This window comes from Cetorhinus maximus, chromosome 14, assembly GCF_964194155.1.
Source record: "Cetorhinus maximus chromosome 14, sCetMax3.hap1.1, whole genome shotgun sequence".
Taxonomy (NCBI): Eukaryota; Metazoa; Chordata; class Chondrichthyes; order Lamniformes; family Cetorhinidae; genus Cetorhinus; species Cetorhinus maximus.
Window position 1 is genome coordinate 56,248,974 of NC_135892.1, and position 23,787 is coordinate 56,272,760.

A 23,787-nucleotide genomic window follows, 5' to 3' on the forward strand; every position below is an offset into this window, starting at 1 on the left:
TGGGGAACCCCATTATATACAATCTTCCAGTCCAAAAAACAACTGTTCACCACTGCCAATCAGTTTCCTGTCACTCAGCTCCAACATTTCCCATGGACTTCTTTTGTTGGCAAGTCTATTATGTGGCACTTTATCAAAAGACTTTTCAAAATCCATCTACACCAGAATTACTGCATTACTCTTGTTAACCTTCTCTGCTACCTCATCAAAAAACCCAATCAAGTTAGTCAAACACAATTTATATCTGGCACATCCATGTTGACTTTCCTTAATTAATACACACTTATCCAAGTGACTGTTAATTTTGTCCCAGATTATGGTTTTTTTCCCACCATGGAGGTTAAACTGACTGGGCTATATTTGCTGGATTTTTTCTTGCACCTTATTTTGAACAATGGTATAACATTCACAATTCTCCAATCCTCTGGCACCATCCTCCTATCTAAGGAAGATTGGAAGATTAGGGGAAATGCCTCCACTATTTCTACTCTTACTTCTCTCAGCCTCCTGGGATGCATCTGGTCTGGTCCTAATGTCTTATCTACTTTAAGTACAGCCAACCTTTCTAATATATCCTCTTTATCAATGTTTACCTAACCCATTATGTCAACTATCTCTGCTTTCACTATGATTTTGGCAGTATTCCTTATTTGGTAAGGACAGATGCAAAGTATTCGTTTAGTACTTTAGCCATGCCCTCTGCTCCAATAAGTAGGTTTCCTTTTTAGGCACTAATTAGTCCCATCCTCCTCTTACGATCTGTTATTATTTATATAATTATAGAGGACTTTTATGTCAGCTTCCAGCCTCTTCTCATACTCTTTCTTTGCTTCTCTTATTTCATTTTCCATTCCCCATCTAAACTTTCGATATTCAGCCTTGTTCTCCCTTATATTATCAACTTGGCAACTAAGATATTCACCATTGTTCTGCATCATCTTATTCTCTATCTTTTTTGTCATCCAGGGAGTTATGGCTTTGTATGCCATACCTTGCCCTCATGAGAATGTAACCAAACCACCTTCTCTTTAAAGGCAATCCATTGTTCCAAGATAGTTTTGCCTGCTAATTTCAATTTTCCTGAGACTTACCTGCTCTCATCCCACTGAAAGTCGCCCTCCTCTAAGTTAGATTGTTCTGTGTCCTTTTCCATATGTTACAGATAGGAGAGAGACAGGCAAACTGTACTTCTTTCCTCTCACCAACTGACCAAATGTCCATAAGCAGAAGATGTTTTGAATTATTTTTAAAGTATGCGGTGGCATGTTTCCAAACCCTCGGTTCGTGTGACCCTATTTACTAATAGCTCACAGTAATCTCATGTTATGATTAACTCAGAAGGAGTGTTCACAACTTCCCATTCCACTTCATACAAACAGACAGTAAGTGGGGGGTGGGGGGGTGGGGGGGAGTAGAAAAAAGAGTTTTACATCTATGGGTATTAATAGTATAAGAACCACAAAAATGAATATTAGTACATGTGATTTCCAGAGTCCAAGAAGTCAAAGTCCAGATAGTGTTTTCTTCATGACTGAGTTCAGTCCCAATGTGTTTCTAGTTGGAGACGACAACATGAATAATGCTGCAACATGGTGGGCTTTCTGTATTGAGACCGCTTGGCAGGCATTGATCAAAGGCTTTTAAAATCAAGCAGGTTTCATGGAGTTGAGAGATGGTAACCAACTGCTTGCTTATCTGGGCTTCTGGAGTTCTTTCCAGTTGATGTTAAAACAGCAGTCTGCCTGTGAGGCCAAAAATGTAATGTTAAAACTGGCCAAAAAAGCAGAAGCTTGGCTCATGTGACATAGCCCATTAGTGGTTAATTGCAACTTAACAATCAGTTTCTGTGCTTCTGGCCAGAATTCCATTGTTCCCTCAATGGCCCTCTTTTGAAATGGACCTGGACAGTCCCTGGTGTGAGATGAGTCTGTTAACAGCTCTGCAGGCATTATGAGTTTCGATCTCCCTCTTTTGTGATAGTTCAGTTTGGGGAGTCAATTCGTTCACACTCCCTCTGCTTTCATTGATTACAAGGGGTTTGTACAATGAGGTGTGAGATCCCATAGGCAAAGTGAAGAATTCTTCTACACTTGTAACTCCTGGTGGTTGCTCCCAGAACAAAGGATCAGTACTGTGGACCTGTGACATGTAGCAGCCATCTTTTTGGTTTAGCAGGAAGTCTACTTTTTAAAATATGGCAAAAGAATAAAGTTTTGGATTTCTTTTCATATCATGGGGACCCAACACATGACTAACATAAACTTTGTAATACTGTCCAAAAACTGTTTCCTACATGTTCCCCAACTGACACTTGATCCATTTGACCCACTTCATTCCCCAGATTCAGATCCAGCAATGCCTTCTTCCTTGTTGGCTGGAAATACTGATCAAGGGAATACTCCAGAACACACTTCAAAAACTCTTTCCCTTCTCTGTGCTATACCCTATCACTATCCCAGTCTATATTAAGATAATTAAGATTCCTCATTATCATGGCTCTATACTTTTTGCATCTTTCTGTAACTTCCATGCAAATCTGCTCCTCTATATCTTTCTCACTGGTCTGTGGCCTATAGAATACACCCAGTAATCCAATATATCTCTGTGGTTTCTTAACTCCAACCAAATAGACTCAGTCTTTGACCCCTCCAAGACATCCTCTCTCTCCATCAATATTCTCCTTAATCAATACTGCCACCCCTTCTCTTTTCTTTCCTTCCCTACCTTTCCTGAATACTTTGTATCCAGGGATATTTAGTTTCCAGTCCTGCTCTTTAGAGGCCAGGCCTCTATTATCACCACAACATCATATTCCCTTGTGGTTATTTGCACCTGCAGTGCACCAAGCTTATTTACCAAACTTTGTGCACTTACATGCATGCACTGTAAACCTAATTTAGACCTTAATGTATTCCATCTTAGTCTAACAACATCTATTATTTTTTACTCTACTGCTATCCTTTTCTCCCGATCCTTTGTGTGCTTTGTTCCTAATGTTAAATCATGATTCCCATATATCAAACTGATGTCACCACACAATGCTGGAAATCTAAAAGATGAAGGTTCTCATCTGAAACATACAGATGATGTATGACCAGATGTGCATTTACAACAGGGGTTTTCACAGTTTTTTGCATAAGGTCCTCCTGCAATGATTTCGAAATTCTTAGGAACCACTTACAAATGTTGATGCATTCCTGTGACCTCCTTGCCCTAATTCTCCCAAAGCATTGCAGAAATCATTTTCTTAATATAGAGTAACAATTTTTAAACAAAAATAATATAGTAGTTAGTGAGCAATATAGAAAATTGCATAGATCAAAGAGGTTAGGAACTCTAGTACGAAAATTGACACTTGCTTTCACATTGGCCTGAAAAGGGCTGTCATGTGACCAGCTCCTGCTGCTTGTGGAGTCAATGGCAACCCGAATGAAAATGTGCTCACTTTGGTAACGCCAATGGTCTTCGAAAATAGGTCTTCCAAGAAGCTGGTCTGAGTCCATTGTGAGATTACCACTGGGTGCATGAGACCCACGGCCTGAATTTTTAGGTCGGCGGATGGGTGTGATTGGCGAGTCCAGGATATTCTGGAGAACTGACCGGCGACTGCGATTAGTCCCCAGCCGCGATTTCATGCTGGCTGGCCGATTAACAGCCAGCCAGCGTGAAACACGCGCTGAGAAGTTCAGCGCTGCCGAGGTGGAGGCTGGAAGAGGGCAGGCACTGATGTCAATGTGGGCGCACGCCAACACTGAGAGAAAGCTCCCTGAAGGCAGAGAGCTGCCTCAGGGGACTGAAGACCTGAAAAATCAAAAATAAAGGTTTCAGAAGCTGAAAGAAAGTGTCCATGCGTCATGATAAATCACCTGAAAATTCAGCGACTGAAAATGCTGTCCACAGAAATTTATTTATATTTTATTTCATCACGGAAATCTCATCCCGCCCGTGGATGAGGTTTCATGAAAAATGTAAAGGCCGCCTGGCCGACTCACCCGTCCATCAACCGTAAGGCATGAAAAATCAGAGTCAATTGTTCCGTTAATGGGCTTAATTGCCCTCTTAATTGTTGGTGGCGCGCTTCCGACTTTTGCGCATGTACGCTGACCGAAATACCTCGCAAGCGTGGGGTGACGTCAGGACACTCACCCACGTGCGATTTCACACCGGATCAGGCCGGGCATGCGCCCACCCGCCGAGCTAAAAATTCTGCTCGATATTTCAAGAACTGGAAGCACAAACATCCTTCCAGAAGCAGTTTTAGTGCAAATATTATGAGATATTGACAAAACTTGTGAATTATCCATACGGTTAACTCCTCCAAGAGCAAGGTTCAATTTTACAACAAAATCTTTCTCAGTTTAACTTCCTTTGCTGGGGCTTTATGGGGTGAAAACAGCACTTCAGGCACAAACACTTAATAGGAGCGGCCAGTATAAACAAAGGATAACATGTTACAAAACACAAAAAGGAGGAGGCCACATAACCAAACAGGCTATTGAAGTAAGGTGGCACACTGGTTTATTGTTATGTTCATAAATAGACTATTAACAGATTCTGAAACTTTCACTGTATAGTTAATAGGTGATTAATGTGGCAAGGAGTAGAAGAGTGCAAGGTCACCACAACTCACTGATGATACAATGCAGCTGGAAAACAATGAGCACATAAACTAAACAGCTTGTAATGATCAAGAATTTAGCGCTGCATGAATAGTGACAGATCTATACAAAGAACAAATGTGCTTTTAATTCAAGCAGATGTCAGAATGGGCTAGTCTGTATTTCCTGTACTAATGGAATTAAACTAATAATGTTTTTGTTATTTATTTTATAAATTATGATTAATATTGTATGTTTCAATCAGAATAAATACAAGCTATCATTGTGTAAAAATGATATGCAAAATAATGACTTATAAACTAAAATTAATGCATAATTTGTAAAACTATAAAAATTAATCTGTCCCCTATTCTAACAGTTTTCCCAGGGTTTCCAGAATTGCAGTTAAATTGTACCTATCGATCTGAGGATGTGTTTGTTCATGTGCAGCAGCCACATGGACCAGTTATTCTGCCACTCAGAACTTTTTTCTGCAATTCCAAAGCAGGTTCCTGGCCTTAGGAAAATTTACTCCAATAGTTCTAGTCCATGTGTGTATAATATTTAACAAGAGTAATGAATCATCGCTCTTATGCACCCCTTAGTCACTGTACTACATTATCTTTCCTACCATTCCTATAAGGTGTTTTCCAGTAGCTACAACTTGGGAGATGGAAAGCTAATGAGCTTCCAAGAAGAATTCACCAAGGCTCCTTAGACAGCACCTTCCAAACCCATGACCACTACCATCTAGAAGGACAAGGGCAGCAGATAGATAGGAGCATCACCGCCTGGAAGTTCCCTTCCAAGTCACTCACCATCCTGGCATGGAAATATATCGCTGTTCCTTCACTGTAGCTGGATCAAAATCCTGGAACTCCCTCCTGTGGGTAGACCTACAACACATGGGCTGCAGCGGTTCAAGAAGGCAGCTCACCATCACCTTCTCAAGGGCAGTTAGGGATAGGCAATAAATGTTGGCCTAGCCAGTGAAGCCCACATCCTGTGAATGAATTAAAAAAATCTTCAGATGACCATGATAGGTGACTCTGAGCAACTCTGAGCCTGTATGGACAGCAGCAACCTTGCATGGTCCAGGACAGTCCAGCCCAGCTGGCTGTGCAGCACTGAGAAGGGCAATAGAAGAGTGGGTCGTGGGGGCATGCTATTGTACTGAGAGAGGGCACTCTACTGGGACATTGACTCAGCACTTCTGGGGCCCTTCTGGGGAACAGTGCAGGAGCGAGATGATACTCTGGAAGCCCCTGACAACATGGACCACTAAACCAAGCTGGCAGCAGTTTGAGCTTTCAAGGTAACAGTGAGAGCTGTCAGCAGAGGTTCCGTAGGGGTGGGCGCCTCTGTGATGTTGAAGGAGCTGACCACTGAGTCCACATTGGACAAAAGGTTTTCATACTCTTCGTGTGGCCCTGAACATAAGTTGCAGCTGGACTCCCCGATGCTCTCAGCCATTGTGCACAAGCTCTCTTGCAGGCTGGTGCGTGCACCTAGCCTTTCATGATGGATTCTTAACAGCTTTCTTCAGCAGTCTGGGCTCTCAAAGTCTGTAGCAGAACTAGTATGAGGTCTCACTTTCTGGCAAATTCGGACCTGGGGTGACCTGTTCTATTCCCTAGCTCCTGCAAACTTGTAAAAGCTCCTCGCCTAATCTACCCTTTGGTATGTCAGTCCCTGAGTTGGTGCTTGCCAAGGTCAGATGGAGTGACACCGTATCTTCTGGAAGGCCAGCCTCCTCTTCCTATAGTGGCAAAGGGACCTTAACATTTTCAACACTTGAAATTAAATGTTAAGATCAGGATTAGTTTTTCATGAAAGGAGTTCCAATTTGTTGTGCACAATATGCTGGGTGAGATAGAAGTAATAAAGGAAAAGCGGATAAAATGCAAAGAAATCCTTCAGTGATGCCACTTACCACAACTCTATGGCTCTCCTCCAAACTGAGATGTCTAGCATATCTTCCTCCAGTTGAAAGGGGTGCACAGGTGGGCCCAATTCTCTACCTTCTGTGTCATGTTGTGTGTGATCTTCACCTGCAAAGAAGGGACAGTGAGTGAACTGTTTGTTCTGAGAATGTTCTTGTCTGTCACGATGGAAGAATGCAGTTATTGTAGGAAAAGTTGAGAAGGTGTGGGGAAGGGAAGGTTGCAATGGGGGGAGGGTAGGCAATGCAACATTTACAAGTACGAGGAGAAAGATGTAAAGCAAAGTATATGGTGACTGGAGGAGAGAGAAGGGAAATATGAAGGGGAGTGTTGCGAGTTGTGAGGCTGCAGGTCATGCCAGTATGCGGAGAGAGAGTAATTGATGTGAGAAGTAGAATTCTTCCCTTGATAATTCTGGTGAGATCTTTAAACATTGTTGGCATTGAAATCATGTCCTTGGAACAAAGCACCTCGCACTGATTTTCTCCGCCACTTCTTCACATTACTTACTAACGTGTTCCCTGGAGAGCTGTCTGGCTCCTGCAGGACTGGGGTTGGGGGAGTGGGGGTTTGTGGGGGAAATAAGTGACACTGCATCCTGGGGTGCCCTATGTTTCTCTGAAGAGCACAGTGCACTTCCTATTTAAAAGGTGCTGACTGCCTTTAAGTGGCATCAGAGGCACCCATTTTCCAGGTCCTTCCCTAAGAGTGAATAATCAGTGTGTGCCCTACTGACTGCAAACCTGAACCGTGATAATTAAGTCCAAACATAAACTTTACGTTGCCCCTGGTCCACATGAACAGCTGCGTGTAGCATACCCATTTTCAGGTGCAATCAAATTTCTAGGCTCGTGATTCAACTCCAGCCCACATTTTTGGAATGGGAACATCTTCTATCTGCTGATTTTAAGGGATGAAATGATAAGAATAGGAAAATAGGACTAAGAGTAGTTCAAATAATGCTTTGAGCCTGTTCTGCCATTCAAAGAGACCATGGCTAATCCAAGACCTAACTCCATATACTCATCTTTATCCCATATCCCTTAATATCTTTGGATAACATAAATCTATAAATCTCAGACTTAAAATTAATCTTTAAATTTATTGACCTGCCATCAAGTGTGCATTGTGGAAGAAACTTCAACTACCCTTTTTGTGTAGAAATGTTTTCTAACTTCACTTTAATTTTTAGGCTATTTCCCCTAGTCCTAAATTCTCCAATCAGCAACAATAGTTTCTATTTAATCTAACTGTTCTGATTAATATCTTGAAACCTTCTTTCAAATGATCCCTAATGTTCCAAATTCCAGGGAATTCAGCTTTATTTTGTATAATCTCTCCTCGTTAATTTAATCCTTGGAGTCCAAGTACCATTCTAGCAAATCTACATTGCACTTCCTCCAAGGCTAATATATCCTTCCTAAGATGTAGAACCCAGGGCTGTTCATAGCACTCCTGGCATGGTCTAATGAGGGCTTTGACTTCTCAACATCTGTATTCTAAACCTCTAGATATAAAGGCAGTCTCACTCCAGTGAGAAATTAACATCTTTTTCAATATTTTTGATAGTAAATCCTCGTTCTCTATTTTAGCTTTTTTTAATCTTGTTTTTGGTATTGGTCCAATTTAGAAAAAGCCCATCCTATTTGCACAGCTTCCACCTGCCCTGAATTTGTCTCATTGTCCTAGGAACCTGAAACCCTCCCTTCTATTCATTCTCCTAGCCACACGTTGATGTGTCTGATCTTCTTCACTCTAACTTGCCCAGTGGTTAGCTCATACAGTAATCCTAGGGAGAGACTAAATAAAAATTACTTTTCAGAAGGTTATGAGGTAATCTAAGAAAGTGTTCAAATTTATGATAGATTTGAGAAGGTAAATAGGAAAAAACAATCTTCACTGGTCAATGAATTAGTAACTAGAGGGCATTAAGATCATTAGCAAAAGAACAAAGGGAGAGATTTCCTACTGGAAGTAAATTACCAGAATTTTACCCCCTTCTTAGGAATGGAATGGGCAGGGTGTGTCCATCATCTACCTGCCTCTGCTGGGATTTTACCAGCAGCAGGGTAGGTGTTGGACAGCTTGCTCGCCCTTGGGCCAAATGAGGCCCTTAAAGTGGCCAATTAATGGCCCCTCCCACTGCCACTAGTATTTTACCATTGACAGTGGATGCCTGCACCATGTGGCCAGACCACCAGGTAAACCCTGGTGGCCTATCTACTGGCTTGAGGGAGTGGGATGAAGGCCTTCTGTGTCCCCCTCACCCCCCTCGCAACAAAGGCTGCCTCCAATTGTCACCGCCACCTGGCCTCCTGATCACTGCACCCCCCACCCCTCCCACATGCATCGCTGGACCTGCCTGACCGGTCCCAGCAGGAAGCCACACCAATTACCTGGTTATCTGGCCTACATCACTGTTCCTTGTCGGGGACTGGCTGAAGTCCCAACAGTGTCCATGGCTCCCAGTGATGCTGCTGGGACAGGCGACCTGCCATCTTTTGATTGGCTGACAGTTCTTGGAGGCAGAACATCATCCCACATGGGGAGCAGAAACCATGACCTCAAAGTCTGGTAGTGGTTTCCTGGGCTGGCAAAAAAAATTCCAGCCAGTAAGTATGAACAATCATAAGTAGTATTTCCATAGTCACCCATCTGAATATCTTCCTCAATCTCAAGGGTCAGTACAACTCAGTGTTATTTGCAGCATTCCAAATATGCTGAAGACTTTCTCAGAGTTGTACTGTATACCCCATGAGAACCAACTAAACACTGGTAACTGTGACTTAAGTTACACTTAAATTGTACTGAAGCACTGGGATCTGGAACAGCTTCCTGTAACAGGTGTGAAGTGAATTGAACTACATTGCCCCACTTAAGTCATGTACTTTCATATTGTATCTCTCTTTATCAATTTAATTCTACATGTCATACACAAAGTTCTACACTCTCATTTCTTCACCCGAGGTTACAATCATGGATGTTTGTTTCATAAATGTCAAAACTGATAAAACAAAACTGATCACCAGCGTTGCTATTTACACCTCATTGCAACATTGCTACTTATTTAAATATCTCAAACAGTCGGATGGTGCCAAAATTATGCTTTTTCTTTTCCATTACTTCTGCCGAAGTATGCTTTCAAGAAACTTCTTTAACATGCAAAATATTGTGAGTAATTATACACAGACAAATGATAGGCAGAATACAGCTGAGCCCTTATGGACTTCACTAAAGAAAACGAGGCCAAATCACGAAAGCCACCCCTGAAAGTTCCAAATTTAATAACTAAAGTTTTCTACATGTCTGTGATCTCATTCCAGTTTAAGATGTCAGCCAAAGCAGAACTAGTTAGAGTCATGACAGGAACTTGGAAACTTGGCTGCCAGATTGGTAATTTTACACTCAGCATCACACACCACCTACACACTCATCAAGTTAAAAAGTTTTCCTATTGCATTAAAATTTTCACTCTCTGAAGATATCTTGAGGAGTATATCATTGCCAGAACAAAGTGAATTCCAGCTGAATTATAAAATGTAAAAAATCCTGATTGGTTTACTGTTAAAGCAGAATCAAGGAAAAGCAGATATAAAAAGATGTTTCACTGAGCAATGTAATAGTTATATAGGAGAAAATTACATATGCTGTAAGGACTGATATATCCTACATGTGTTCCTTAGATATATTATTGAAAGGCATCTGTGACATAGAGTTAAGGAAGCAGGTTGCTAACAACCAAAGGCAGCGCATGGCTTCTTGGATACAAAATTCTAGATCCAGTAGGAGCTCTTTGCACATATCTGCCACTCTATGTGAAATCTAGGTGATATATGTACAAGAGAAGCTTCTTAATCCTGTTCACACACAGAACCTATCTATGCTCAATCCACATAGGGAAACCAAATTTACAAACCTCTTCTACTATTACTGGATACTGTCAAAGACCATTTCCCACTGGGGGACTTTATTATTCTCAGCAACAGAAATATTCCAAATCAAGATTTGCTGCTTGAATTTCCCATCTCATTCTCAGCCTCTTAGAATACTAGAATCATAGAATGATACAGCATACAAGAAGGACATTTGGTCCATCGTACCTGTCCCAGCTCTAGCAGAGCAATTCAATTAATTCCACTTCCCTGTTCCTTCCCCATTGCTTTGTAATTTGTTTTCTCTTCAAGTATTTATCAAATTTGGTTTTGAGTGTCACTGCTGAACCTGCTTCCACCACCCTTTCAGGCAGTCCAGATCACAAAGCCCTGTGTAAAAAAAAGTTGCCTCATGTTGCACCTGGTTCTTTTGCCAATCACCTTCACTCTGTGTCCTCTGGTTATCAACCCCTTCTGCCATTGAAAACAGTGTCTTTTTATTTACTTAATCAAAACCCTTCATGATTATGAAAACTATCAAATTTCCTCTTAATCTTCTTTGCTCTAAGCACAACAATCCCTGCATCTCCACTCGCTCCACATAACTGAAGTCTCTCATCCCTGGTGCCAATACGTCTCTCCTGGATCCTCACGAATGCCTTGACATCTTTCCTGAAGTCTGCTACCCAGGTTTGAACACCACAGTCCAGCTGAGGCTACACCAGTGTTTTACAAAGGTTTAGCATAACTTTCTTGCTTTTGTACCTCATTAATAAGGCCAAGGATCTGTATGTATTTTTAACAGCCTTCTCAACTTGCCCCGCCACCTTCAAAAATTTGTGTACATGCACCCACCCTGGGTTCCCTGTTCCTGCACCCCCTTAAAAATTTGTACCATTTAGTTTATATTGTCTCTGCTCATTCTTCCTATCAAAATTTATTACCTTATACTACTCTGTTAAATTCCATATACCATGTACCCGCCCTTTTTACCTGTCTGTCTATGTTCTTCTGAAGTCTTGTTACTATCCTCCTTATTGTTTACTAGGTCAGGGATTTTACGTTCCCGCTGAAGTCAAAGGATTTTAGAATGGCTCACCGTATTTTACAGCCCCAACCCTGCCACGACAGGGTCGTAAAGTTCTGGCCTACATTTCATAATTCGGTGTCATTTGCAAGCTTTAAAATTATGCCAGATCATTAATATATACACCAAAAAAGCACTGATTCAAATACCAACCTTTGGGAAACACACTGGATCCTTCCCTCCCATCTGAAATACAACTGTTCACCACCAGTTTGTTTTCTGTCCCTTAAACCAATGTCATTGCTATGCTGCCATTGTTCCTTTAATCCCATGGACTTTACATTTGCTAACAGGTCTATCTTGTAGTACATTGTCTGATGCCTTTTGTAAGTCTGTCTACTCACCATCAATGACATGACCTATTCAACATCAACACTCTCAGTTACTTTTTGTCAAAGACTGCAATCAAGTTAGTCAAATACCATTTGCCTTTAACAAATCTGCTGGCTTAAATTTGTTGGCCCATACTTGTCTAAGTGGCAATTAATTTTGTGCTGGGTTATTATCTCTAATAGTTTTCTCACCACAACATTAGGGTGACTGGCTTGTAGTTTCCCAATTTATCTCTATCTTTTTTAAACAGGAGTGTAACATTTTCAACAGTCCCATCCTCTAGCAACACACTATATCTAAAGACGGTTAGTGATGACTGAAGATGTTAATTCAATCAGGGAAAGAGAAACCTGCAGAAGGCCAGTGCAGAAAATTTGCGAAGTATGAGATTTGGTCAAATAGCTCTTCAGGATCCAATATTTCTTTATTTGAATGATCATCAGCTAATGAGATAACATACCAGTTATTTTCATTTTACTTGAATATTACCACTGAACCTCCTTCTACCACCAATTTAGGCAGTGTATCCCAGATCATAACAACTTGCTGGACTGGATTTTGTCAACAGAGTGCCGCTCCCAATGTGAAAACTGGAACTGTGCACCATTTCTGCTTTCCCCCTTTTTGCCATTTCCCATGTGATTATAATTAGAATTCCAAGTGACGGTGGCATGCATGCAAAACACATGTGATTTAATGGTGGGGAAGCTTTTCATTGGTGAAACCTGCCATCAGCTGACAATGCAGGTGAAACAGGTAGGTCCAGCATAACATCCACAACTTTCCTGCCTAACTCCATTGCCATTGATATAAGACTTGAGAGCACAAAGATGGCAGTGGTGTTTTTCAAAATTAAATTTCACTCACAAATCCTTCACAATACATTGGTGTTGGGTCTCTATGACATGAAAAGAAACCCAGAATTTTATTATTTTGCCATTTTTTAAATAAGTGACTTCCTGCTGAACCAAAAAAGCTGGCTGCTTAAGTCACATGACCACAGGACTGGGCCTTTGTTCTGGGAGCCACCACCAGGAGTTACAAGAACAAAATAATTCTTCTCTCAGCCTGTGGAATCTCACACCTCATTGTACAGACCCCTTGTAATCAATGAAAGCAGAGGAAGTGCAGGTGAACTGGGTCCCCAACCAGAACTACCACTAAAGAGATCAAAACTCAAGGTGCTAATAACCACCTCATCTCTCTCCTAAGGAGGAAAAATGCAATTCTGGCCAGAAGCACAGAAACTGATTGTTAAGCTGCAATTAACCATTAATGGGCCATGTCACATGACCTCAGCCTCTGGTCTTTTGGACAGCTTTAACATTACATCTTTGGCCTCATGGGCAGTTTACAGTTTAACATCCATGGGGAATCACCAATTAGCAGAACACCAGGCAGAACAACAGCTTGCTCCTTGAAGCCTGGCTCTGCTGGACAATTTCCTACCATCACCTGTAGAACTGGTCTAGTCTCTGTGGACCTACTTCATCTTGTGGTATCAGCACCAACTGTAATGCAAACTCTACAACTCCAGCCTTCAGCCATTTGAACTCGAGTTTCTACGTGAAAGAAATCCTCATTGGACTTTGGCTTCTCGGACTTTAGAAATCACATGAACTAATAGCCATTTCTGTGGTTATCGTACTGTTACTATCGATTCTTGTAAAACTCTTTTTTCTAACCCCTCGCCCTTTACTGTGTGCATTTGTAGTGGAGTGGGAAGTTGCGAACATTCCTCCCCACGGATTTTGAATGTGGAATAAACTAACCTTCTGGGTTAATCAAAATGCAAGTTTGCTGCAAGTTATTGGTAAATTGGGTCTCACACACCCAGGTTTGGGAAAACATGCCACCGCATACTTTAAAAATAGTTCAAAACACCTTCTGCTTATGGACAGTTGGTGAGAGGAAAGAAATAGCATTTTCCTGTTTCTCTCCTGTCCATAATATTGGTTTCACTTTACTAATGTGTGCTAATTTAATAATTATTTGTTGAGAGTAGCTTAGTCAGAGAGCTAAATGTACTGGCATGCCTCATGTTGGCATGCATTGATGGTTAGAGGGGAGTTAAGATCATTTCCTTTCTTGTGGAAGAAACAATGTTGGGTTTTTTTTGTTCGCTTTTGATTGAATTATGTCAATGTTCAGTGTTGCACTCGCCACTCGGAGAGACATGGCTGAACTTGCATGCTCAGCTGGCCCTCCCTTCATTGTCTGAGATCAATCTCGGTGGTAAAGGGAGGCAAAGGATTCCTTAATCCCAAGAGATAGTTCTGGTTTTACAGTATCCAACTTCATCATTTGCTCTCACTGCTCAGGTAGCTCTAGACAAAGAGGAGGACAAAGTTTAAGAGGACATACTTTACATGTTGTCACCAAGGGAAGCACCACAATAGGAAACGCAAAGCACTCACACTTGAGATTTGACATTTGTTATAATCCCCGTGAGGAAGCCATAAATCAAAATAATGAAATTTACTGAATGACTCCCACATGAAGATTTTTTGTTGTATTTACTTTAACACGAATCAGAACCAACACAAATTAAACATGAATTAATAGGCAAATGATATTCCAATAAAAAGGCAAATTTCACTTTAAATAGTCAACAACAAACATACATCTTACACAACCATAAGAATTTGCTTCACTCCACATACAAATGTGACACTATGTAGCCACACATTTCTACATTATGCTGTTCTTCATTCAAGCAGGATAGGTCAGGAGACCTATCCACCAACAACTTTCACCTTCAAGTTTCACAGGTGTGATTATCATCAGCAAGGCATGCTTCTACAAACCCTCTCTCCCTCAGGTCACAACAGTCCTGATGGAGTAACTTTACAAAGTTCTTTTTCAACCAACCAACTAACACCCTGGTTCATGGTTTGGCCACTTCTGGGAAAATACCCATATCTTTAGTGTCTCTGAGATATTTCACAGCTTTGCAAGTTTTAGACCTTTTTAGCCAACTTGCACAGTACCTCCAAGAGCCCCTGTCTTCTTTATTGACACAGAAAAACTGACCTCTTCCTGAAAATGATTTTCTTCTTCTTCTCACACGAATTCTCTCTGTTTCTCTTTCTGTCTCTGCTTTCTCTTTGTGTCTGCACCTGTAGACCTTCACCCTTATCTCCACCATTTATAGCTCTCCATTGTATCTGCTAACCACAACGCTTCTGGTTTTAACTTCCATCCTGTTGGTACTGCATTCAAGTCAAAGGTCATCAAGTCACATGGACCAGTATTTCTTATAATCGAAGAAAAGTACAACTGATCCCATTACAATTGATGCAAACTCTTAAAAGCATTTTAAAAAGCAAGCAAAGACACTGACTTAAGGTGGCTGCTACAGGTCACCTGATGTCTGGTATTATGAGTTGGCCAGTTTCTGGAAGATTCCAATGTGGATTACAATTATGACTTGTCAAAGCCACCTCCTATGGAATTTCACACCTGCTGATGTCAAGAATTACTTCAAAGATTTACTGAAATTGTACTGGCCCTCACTATTTGCATTTCTATAAATCTACCTTTCAACTGGAGACAGAAAGTCTACCAGGACCATGGCTATATAGGTGTTCTTTCTATCTCATCAAGATGGAGGATGGATCATTCAGGAGTTAATGGCTGGGATATTTAAGAAACTAATCAGTTAGGCCATGACAATGGCCAAAGTCTGTCCAGATATGGTGCAAATCTGGGACGATTCCACCCCTAGTGCAGCAGTGGGCAGGTAAAATGACGTTTTACCTGCCGATCATGATGAAGGGTTTTCACGCCGTATCATCCCAAACCCACCACATTATTTATGCACTTGCGGGAAACGCACCATTTCCATGATGGATGGGCTCTCATTCACACACCTGCCATCACCTCGCACTGCATCATGCCGGGTGCCATATTTAAAGTCCGGCCACAAGCATACATCTCAATCCTTCCAGGCCAACTCTGCTACACAAAAGACGTGGCCCTGAAACTGAAGAAGACTGCAGCTCCAAGGTTCAGCGATGCATCCCTTGAGCGTCTTTTGGATGAAGTGGAGGCCCGCAAGGATGTCCTCTAACCCCACTCTGGCCGCAGGATGGGCAGCAACAGCACTAACCCAGCTTGGGAGGTGGTGGCAGCAGTGGTCAGCGCCAACACTCTTAAAAGAGGACAGCCACCCAGTGCTGAAAGAGGATGAATGATCTCCTCCATTCTGCCAGGGTAAATCACTCTTCTCATCACTCTCAACTCACACACTCACAAACCCATCACACATCCACAGGGCCCTCACTCACTGACGGTTCAAGGGACATCACCATTCACTCTCTCACACTCACCATCATTGTCCTCATCCCATCCATGGGACCACTCACCACCCACACATGCCAGGCATACTTATCATCTGGTCTGAGAGGTATACTGCTTGCACTTTTTCCAGCTCTATTCACGTAGGACAAGCTGGCACACAACAAGAGGGAGAGATCGCAGACCAGTGGCAGAATGCCCAAAATCAAGGTCCTCACAGACTTTCCAAACAGAGCCATCCAGCTAGCTGGCAAGGACCTGGACCAGTCCTGTGCTGATGGTGAGGTCAGCAGTGCTTTACCAAATGAGGGTCCAGCAGTGCAACATCCATCAGACAACCATGCTGTGAGTGATGTGTCCTCTTTTACAGGTCACTGCCATGCACTAATTATCTCCCCTTGCTTCTGCAGGCAAACCTGGGAAATAACCGATGGAGCCTACGACCCCGGGCCTCCAGTCAAGCCACAAAGGAACCTCTGAAGAGGAATCTGGAGGCACCCTCCTTGAAGTCCTGTCACAGCGCTCACCCACACCAGTGCAGAGACACACCTCGGTGGGACCTAGCTTTAGAATAGCCCAGGGATCACAATCTGGTGAGCACATTGCACCGTCCAATCCACAGCAGGTGGACGCACGGGTTTCCCAGGTTTCTGGCACTGGGAGGACTGTTGGAGGCCAGAACTTTGCTGAGTCTGAGTCAGATGACGAGCCTCTGGACTCAGTCATGTCACAGTTGCTGGAGCTGCAAAGGCAAGCGAGGGAACATCAGGAAGGGATGTCTGCTGCACTCCTCAGATTGCAAGGCACGATGGAGGAGTCCATCCGCCTTCAGTCCGAGCTGATAGCACCGGCATGCCAACACATCGTGGTCAACACTGGTAGGATGGCAGCCACCATGGGGCTTTGGTCCAGGACCTGGCTCCTGCACTGCTGCGTGGGCTCAACTCCATCATTGATGCCATATTTGGCCTCCAACAGTGTGTACGCGAGAAGGGTGCCAGGCAGCTCAAGCCCACTCCAGCTACTCCTGTTCCTCAAGGAGTCAGCCTGGGGCCCCTGGGCACCTATAGGGAGGGGGATCAGCAGGTGCATGCTCCAGGTCCATGCATCCAGGTGACTCTGGGAGCATTCAGCCCATCCGACTCCCCTCTTCCTGTGACCCCAGCAGCTCCAGCTCCACAGACCGAGGAGGATGCCACTGCCACAGAGCAAGACCACGGACGCAGGCCGGGGCCCTCCAAGTCTCAGCCCTCCAGAGGATGTCCGCCAAGGTCACCATAGACAGGACATCGCAGTCAGCAGGCTGCCTCCACCTTCGCTGTGGATGTCTGGTGAGCACCAAGTCAGGGTTGGGAGAGCTAAGGAGAATTAACTCTTTCAGAGTCCACCAAATAAACTAAATTAACAAAATGAGGGATAAAATAAACGCAGCCCCTAAGTTAGGGTCACTGCAAAACCAAAGACAAAGTTTAAAGAAAACTTACAAACATCAAACCAAAACGTGGTTAAGAGGGCCGATAAAGCACCCCAGTCCCCGTGGTGCCCACCAGGCACGGAAGACCTCGACGGTGCCGGCAGACACCGCGTGCTCCCTCTCCAGGGACACCCGGCTGCGAACGTAACCGCGGAAGAGGGGCAGAGAGCCGGGTCGGACGACCCCCTCGATCGCCCACTGCCTGGACCTGTTAATGGCTAACTTGGCCGGGCCCAGGAGCAGGTTCACGAGGAGGTCCTCCTCCCTCCCGGCCCCACTCCGCACCGGGTCCTCGTAGATCAAAAGCATAAGGCTGAAGTGCAAACAAAATAGTAATAAAAGGTTCTTTAGATAACTGAAAAGGGAGTGCAGCTCACAATACCCTATGTAAACGTGGTCCACGGACTCCACAAGACCGCAAGCAGGTATCTTAGGAGTCCGTGAACTGACAAATCCTATGATTATAAGGAACTGCTGCATGCAACACCCTTCACCCCAGGACCCTGATGGAAAGCGGCAGGACACCTCCATAGAAGGCCCCCCAGTGGGGACCTCCGCCGTCGGACGGCAACAAGGCACACCGGGGCGTGTCTGGGTGGCGGACGAGGGCAAAGAAGTGAAGGGTGTGCAGCAGCAGCAGTCCGCTAAGGAGAATTAGTTGTACAGCCTGGGCACGGGTGTTAACCACTTGTACATACTGTTTACTATTGTTCACTATTGTCAATTAACTCCTAAGAATGTCTCCCTGCCTATGGCTCCTTGTTCTAATGAGCAGTGTTCTTGTCACTCAAATGTGAAACCTTTCTGCACAAGATAAAAGGCAGGTGTCTCAGTGCAGGGCCACTTCCCTATGCCCTGTGCAGCCTTCAGACCAAAGTGATGGTCCGGCCTCACGCTCCCTGGAAACATTACTGATGCCTGCACCTCAGCGGTGCTGGTCATTGCTGACAGAATGTAGTGGGCAGGCTTCACAGAGTTCTCTCATTCTCTCTGTGTGCTCTCAGCATCTTTAAGGTGGGGCTGGCCCCCATCACACCAGCATCGGTGGCCCATGATGCTGTGCTCCCGAAGGCTCACGTGACGAATGATCAGGTGCTTCTAAAGTTTCATGGCTGCATTTCTATGATATGACCCTGATCACAGAGCGCAAGTGATCTGCCCTCATCCAGACAGGACTCAGACATTCTCGGAGGCTATGAGAAGATCTATGGAGAGTCCTTACTGCATGTCGTCATCACCCTCCTGCAATCGAGCGACTATTAGGGCCTCCACTGCATCTCCATGACAGGAGCATTGTCACAGAGTGTATTCACACTACCATAAGCCAGACTGGAGCCAAACGTTCACAGATGACATGTGAGGATCTATAGGGTCACCTCACTGCATGTCGTCATCATCCTCCACAAGTCTATCAGCTATGAGGGCCTCCCAAGCACACCTGCCTCATCAAGCCAGTGCAAGGGCTTCATCCTCATCATCGTTGCCTCCGACGACCTTCTCACTCTCATCCCCTTTGGCGTCCTCCTCATTGGTCCTCTTCATTGGAGGAGACGTGCAGCTCTTCCATCTCCTCCTCAGCCAGCTCATCTTCCAGTTGGAGTACTAGGTTGAAAAGGGAGCAGCAGACAATGACAATGCGTGACACCCTCTACGGACTGTATTACAGGGCTCCACCAGACAGGCCCAGGCACCAAGTCCTTATCTTCAGCATCCCAATGATCTGCTCCACCAAGTTACGAGCTGCTGCATGAGCCTCATTATGCCATCGCTCTGCTGCAGTCCAAGGTCACCACACAGGGGTCATCAGCCATGGCCTCTGCAGGTAGCCCTTGTATCTGAGGAGCCATCCCTGCAGCTTCTGTAGACCCTGGAAGACTCCAGGGATCTGTGATTGACTGAGAATGTAGGAGTCATGCACACTCCCTGGAAACCGCGTACACACCTGCAGGATGCGTTTCTGGTGGTCGCATACCAGCTGCACATTCAGCAAATGGAACCCCTTGTGGTTGATGTAGTCCACCATGTGTTGCCATGGAGATCTGAGTGCCACGTGAGTGCACTCATTCACACCCTGAACCTGTGGGAAACCCGAGATATGGGCGAATCCAATCGCTCTTGCATCCTACCTGTCCTGGTCCTGGGCAAAATGCACAAAGCTGTGTGCCCTCATAAAGTGGCATCCATGGCCTCATGGATGCATTTGTGGATGGAGGCTTGTGAGATCCCACAGAGGTCACCTGTGGAGCCCTGAAAGGAGCCACTGGCATTCATGAGCGCCGTCGTCACTTTCCCAGCCACTGGCAGTGGATGCCCTCCATGTCCCTGTGGCACCAAATCCTGTAGATGTGACTGACCAGTTCCCTAGACATGCGCAGTCTTTGGTGACACTGGTTCTCGGTCATCTGCAGGAATGAAAGGTGGTGACACCCTGGGTGGCGCTAGGCACCGGCCTGCGACAGCTCACTGTGGCTCTTGGGCGGCTTGTGTGGGAGCCCCAGCTGCTTCTTCCTCCTGACGTTGTTACTCCTGCCTCTGCAGAGCCAGGAGCCTCAGTCACTCTCTCCTCTGCTGTCTTCACTCTCTGTAGGCCATCAGGTATACAGCCAGTTCAGCAGGCTCCATGATCCTGATGTACTCTTCCTGCAGGATGAAAGAGAGAGAGAGATATGTGGTTAGCTTGGGTGTGCTAAGAACCTGTCCTGCTTAAGTGTGACGGCCCCTTAACACTTCCCGGAGAGTGCTGGCCACAAACTTAGATGGCCAGAGATTAGTGCGCTGCGAGGCTGCCCCGTTAGCTTGAACCAAGGGGGAGACTGGTCCAAACTGGGATGCTGACACTGCAAGGGGCTGTGAGCACCTCCAGCAGTGATTGCTCCATGGCCAGCTATAGCGAGGAGATTGTACAACCTGTGCAGTCATCCAGCTGTTCTGCGGTCCACTAAAATGCTCATGATTTTGCAGTCTGTGCCGGGGGGGGGGGAAGCTCTGGAGCACTTGGTGGCACTTTGATGCCTCTGCATTGCTTGAGTGGGCAGATAAGCTAGGAGCCCGACCCCAATCATACCAATGTGACTGCGCCTGAACTGTCTCAGTTGCAAAGGAATGGTCACTTTATATTGGTTTCCCTAATGTGTGCCTGCTTCCCTCACCCACCCTACACCCTCAACCCGAATGCTTGAATGCTTGTGCACTATATTCAATGGCAGGGCTGCCCTTAACCCAACACCCCAACGCCCCTGAAGCTTGAAGTTCAACAGGCATCCCTGGTGAGTGCTCCACAACATTACTGTGTACTCACCTCTGAGTTTCTCTCAAAGTGCAGGCCGCCAAGTGCATGCCTTTTATGTGCTGTCGTGAAACACATCGGCATGCTTTCCTGCTGATGTGGACAGACGATCCAGCAGGGGTACGATTCCGTCAGGCTGACATGATAATGATATGCTGATGTATTACAATGAGGTTCCCAACATCCAATGGCGGGAAACGTGGCTCGCCGTCGGCGAGCTGAGCAGACGATTGCAAACTGGTTTCCCACTCTCGTAAAATCAATCACACCATATTATTCTCTCATGCCACCAATCACGCCCGATCCCAGCGGGCATGGAAAATTCCACCCATGATCTAATCAATTACCTTCTGAGATCACTATGGGGAGCCGGCTGATGTGACCAGAATAACCATTTTGAAATGTCCTTTAGCACAACACCCAAGCTGTTAAAAACAAGAGTCTGGAAGAAATCTGCCAATGGAGCAGTAACACCATCTCTCTTCCCTCTCTCTCAAGTTCAAGACCCTATCTCTGATTCATTTTGGAAACCGCCACAGAGATAGAGAAATTCCGTCAGAAAGAACCTCTTGTGCAATCACATCGACTTTTGGAGAAGAAAAATTATAGTTTAAAAGAGACTGTCTCTAGAAATTGCTGTTTATGTCAGTCTCAACTCCACTGGAATTTCAAGACCACCATGGAAAAATTCTGCCTCAGCCAGGGATACCAGCAGAGGGTTGATAAACAGTGAACTCTCTATTTTTTGCCTTTTATTAGTGAATTTTAATTTGGCCAAAGAGTAACCTCCTACCGTAGAACTTGTAATTTTGCATGTTTATGAGTTTGTGTGTGTGTGTGTAGATCAGAATGTAGGTTTACCTTTTCAAATATCTTTACCTGGGTAGGTTTTTAGCTCTGTAAAAACTAACCCTTTTTTTTTATACTCAAGAAAGCCTTTCGGACTGATTTCTTTGCAATCAGTGCATAAATGGTTAAGCTCAAACATTGAATTAATACCTTCATCCTTATAAAGTGCAAAAGCCCCTGTTTCGATCAATCAAGGAGTGGGAAAGGGCAAATCCTGACATATGTGCTCCCCACTCATAATATTATAAACCAAAATAACCAAGTTTACTGAATGACCCCCAAATGAAGAGATCACCAACAAGATCCCAATTTTTGTAGCGTTTACTTTAACGCAAATCTTAAGCAACACAAATTACATATGGAAAATGGTACTTCAAATAAAAAGGTAAATTTCAATAATTTTTAAATAATTGATACAACAAAGATACATCTTATGCAAACACAGTATTTGCATTATTCTACTCACAAATGTGTTACCACATAACAATACACTTTCACCATATGCTGTTTTTTTTATTCATTCAGGGTAGGTCAAGAGTCATATCCAACAACAGCCTTCACCTTCGAGTTTCATGGGTATGATTATCATCAACAGGACACACTTCTATGAACTCTTTCTCCCTTGGGTCATGACAGTCCTGCTGGTGTAGCTTTGCAGAGTTCCTTTTCAGCTGACCAACCAATAACAGCCCACTTCACAATTTGGCCACTTCTGGGAAAACACCAAGTTCTTTAGCATCTCCGAGCTATTCACACAGCTTTCCAGGTTTTAGTCCCTTTTAGCCAACTCGCACAGTACCTCCAAGAGCTCCTGTTTCCTTTCCTGACAAACAGAAAAACTGACCTCTTTCTGTGAGGGATTTCTTCTTCCCCTCACAAGAATTCTCTGATCCTTTTTCTGTCTCTGTCTGCTTTCTCTTTGTGACTGAATCTGTGCACTGATTGCCTTCATCTTTCAGCTCCTCTGCTTGTAGCCCTCCTTTGTGCATGCACTCTCCTTTGTGTCTGCCAGAACACACAGCATCTGGTCTTAACTTCCCTCCTGTTGGTGTTGGTTCCAGGTTAAGGGTCACTAGGTCACATGGGCCAGTATTGCTTATTATCCAAGAAAAATACAGTTGATCCTTTTACAATTGATGCAAACTCTTAAAAGTCATTTTCAAACATTCTCAAATAAATAGTTACAGATTCCACAGCCTTTTAAAGAGATTACAAATTTTCCTTACAGTACTGCTTCTGGGTCAAACGTTGTTGCACATTAAACATTTGGTTACTCTGAGGTTCTCTGTCCAAACATTGTCCTTGCAGAGGATTGTGAGTGTATTTCATAAGGTGGCAAAAATGGGAAATGTAAGTTGCCTGGAAGGTTTGGCACTATAGGTGAAGACATATTTTTGGAGGGCATTCTATGATTGATAGGATTGTTAATGCACTGAGCATGTACAAAGTGAAAAGAGGTCTCCTGTATTAGAACATGGAACATGACTCATGTTGGCTTTGGATTCTGTTCTGTTCTGCAATAGCGTTAAAGGAAAGTAAAGGAAAAGGCTAGCATTAATACAGTTCTTTACATGACCTTGAGAGAACTTTAAAGCACTTTACAGCCAATTAAATCTGTTTGAAGTGTAATCATTGTAAAGTTAGGAAACATGACAGCCAATTTGCATACAGCAAGGTCTCACAAACAGCAGTGATATACATGACCAGATAATTTGTTCCTTAATGATGTTGATTGAGGAACAGGTGTTGGCCAGGACACTGCGAGGTCTCCCCTGCCTTTCTCCAAATAGTGCTATAGGATCTTTTATGTCCACCTTGATTTAACAATTCCAACAAAAGATGGCATCTCAAAAATTACAGCAATCCCTCAGTATTGCTCTGAAGTGTCAACCTGGATTACATGCTCAAATCACTGGGGTGGTGTTCAGACTCCTCCTTTCCCTTTGCATAGTCCTGCTGCTGCACCTTGGGAGTCTCCCTCCTCCAAAGCCTTCATCGCTCTTTGCAGAGCAAAGTTGTGCTGTGTCTTAAACATTGCTGAGATAT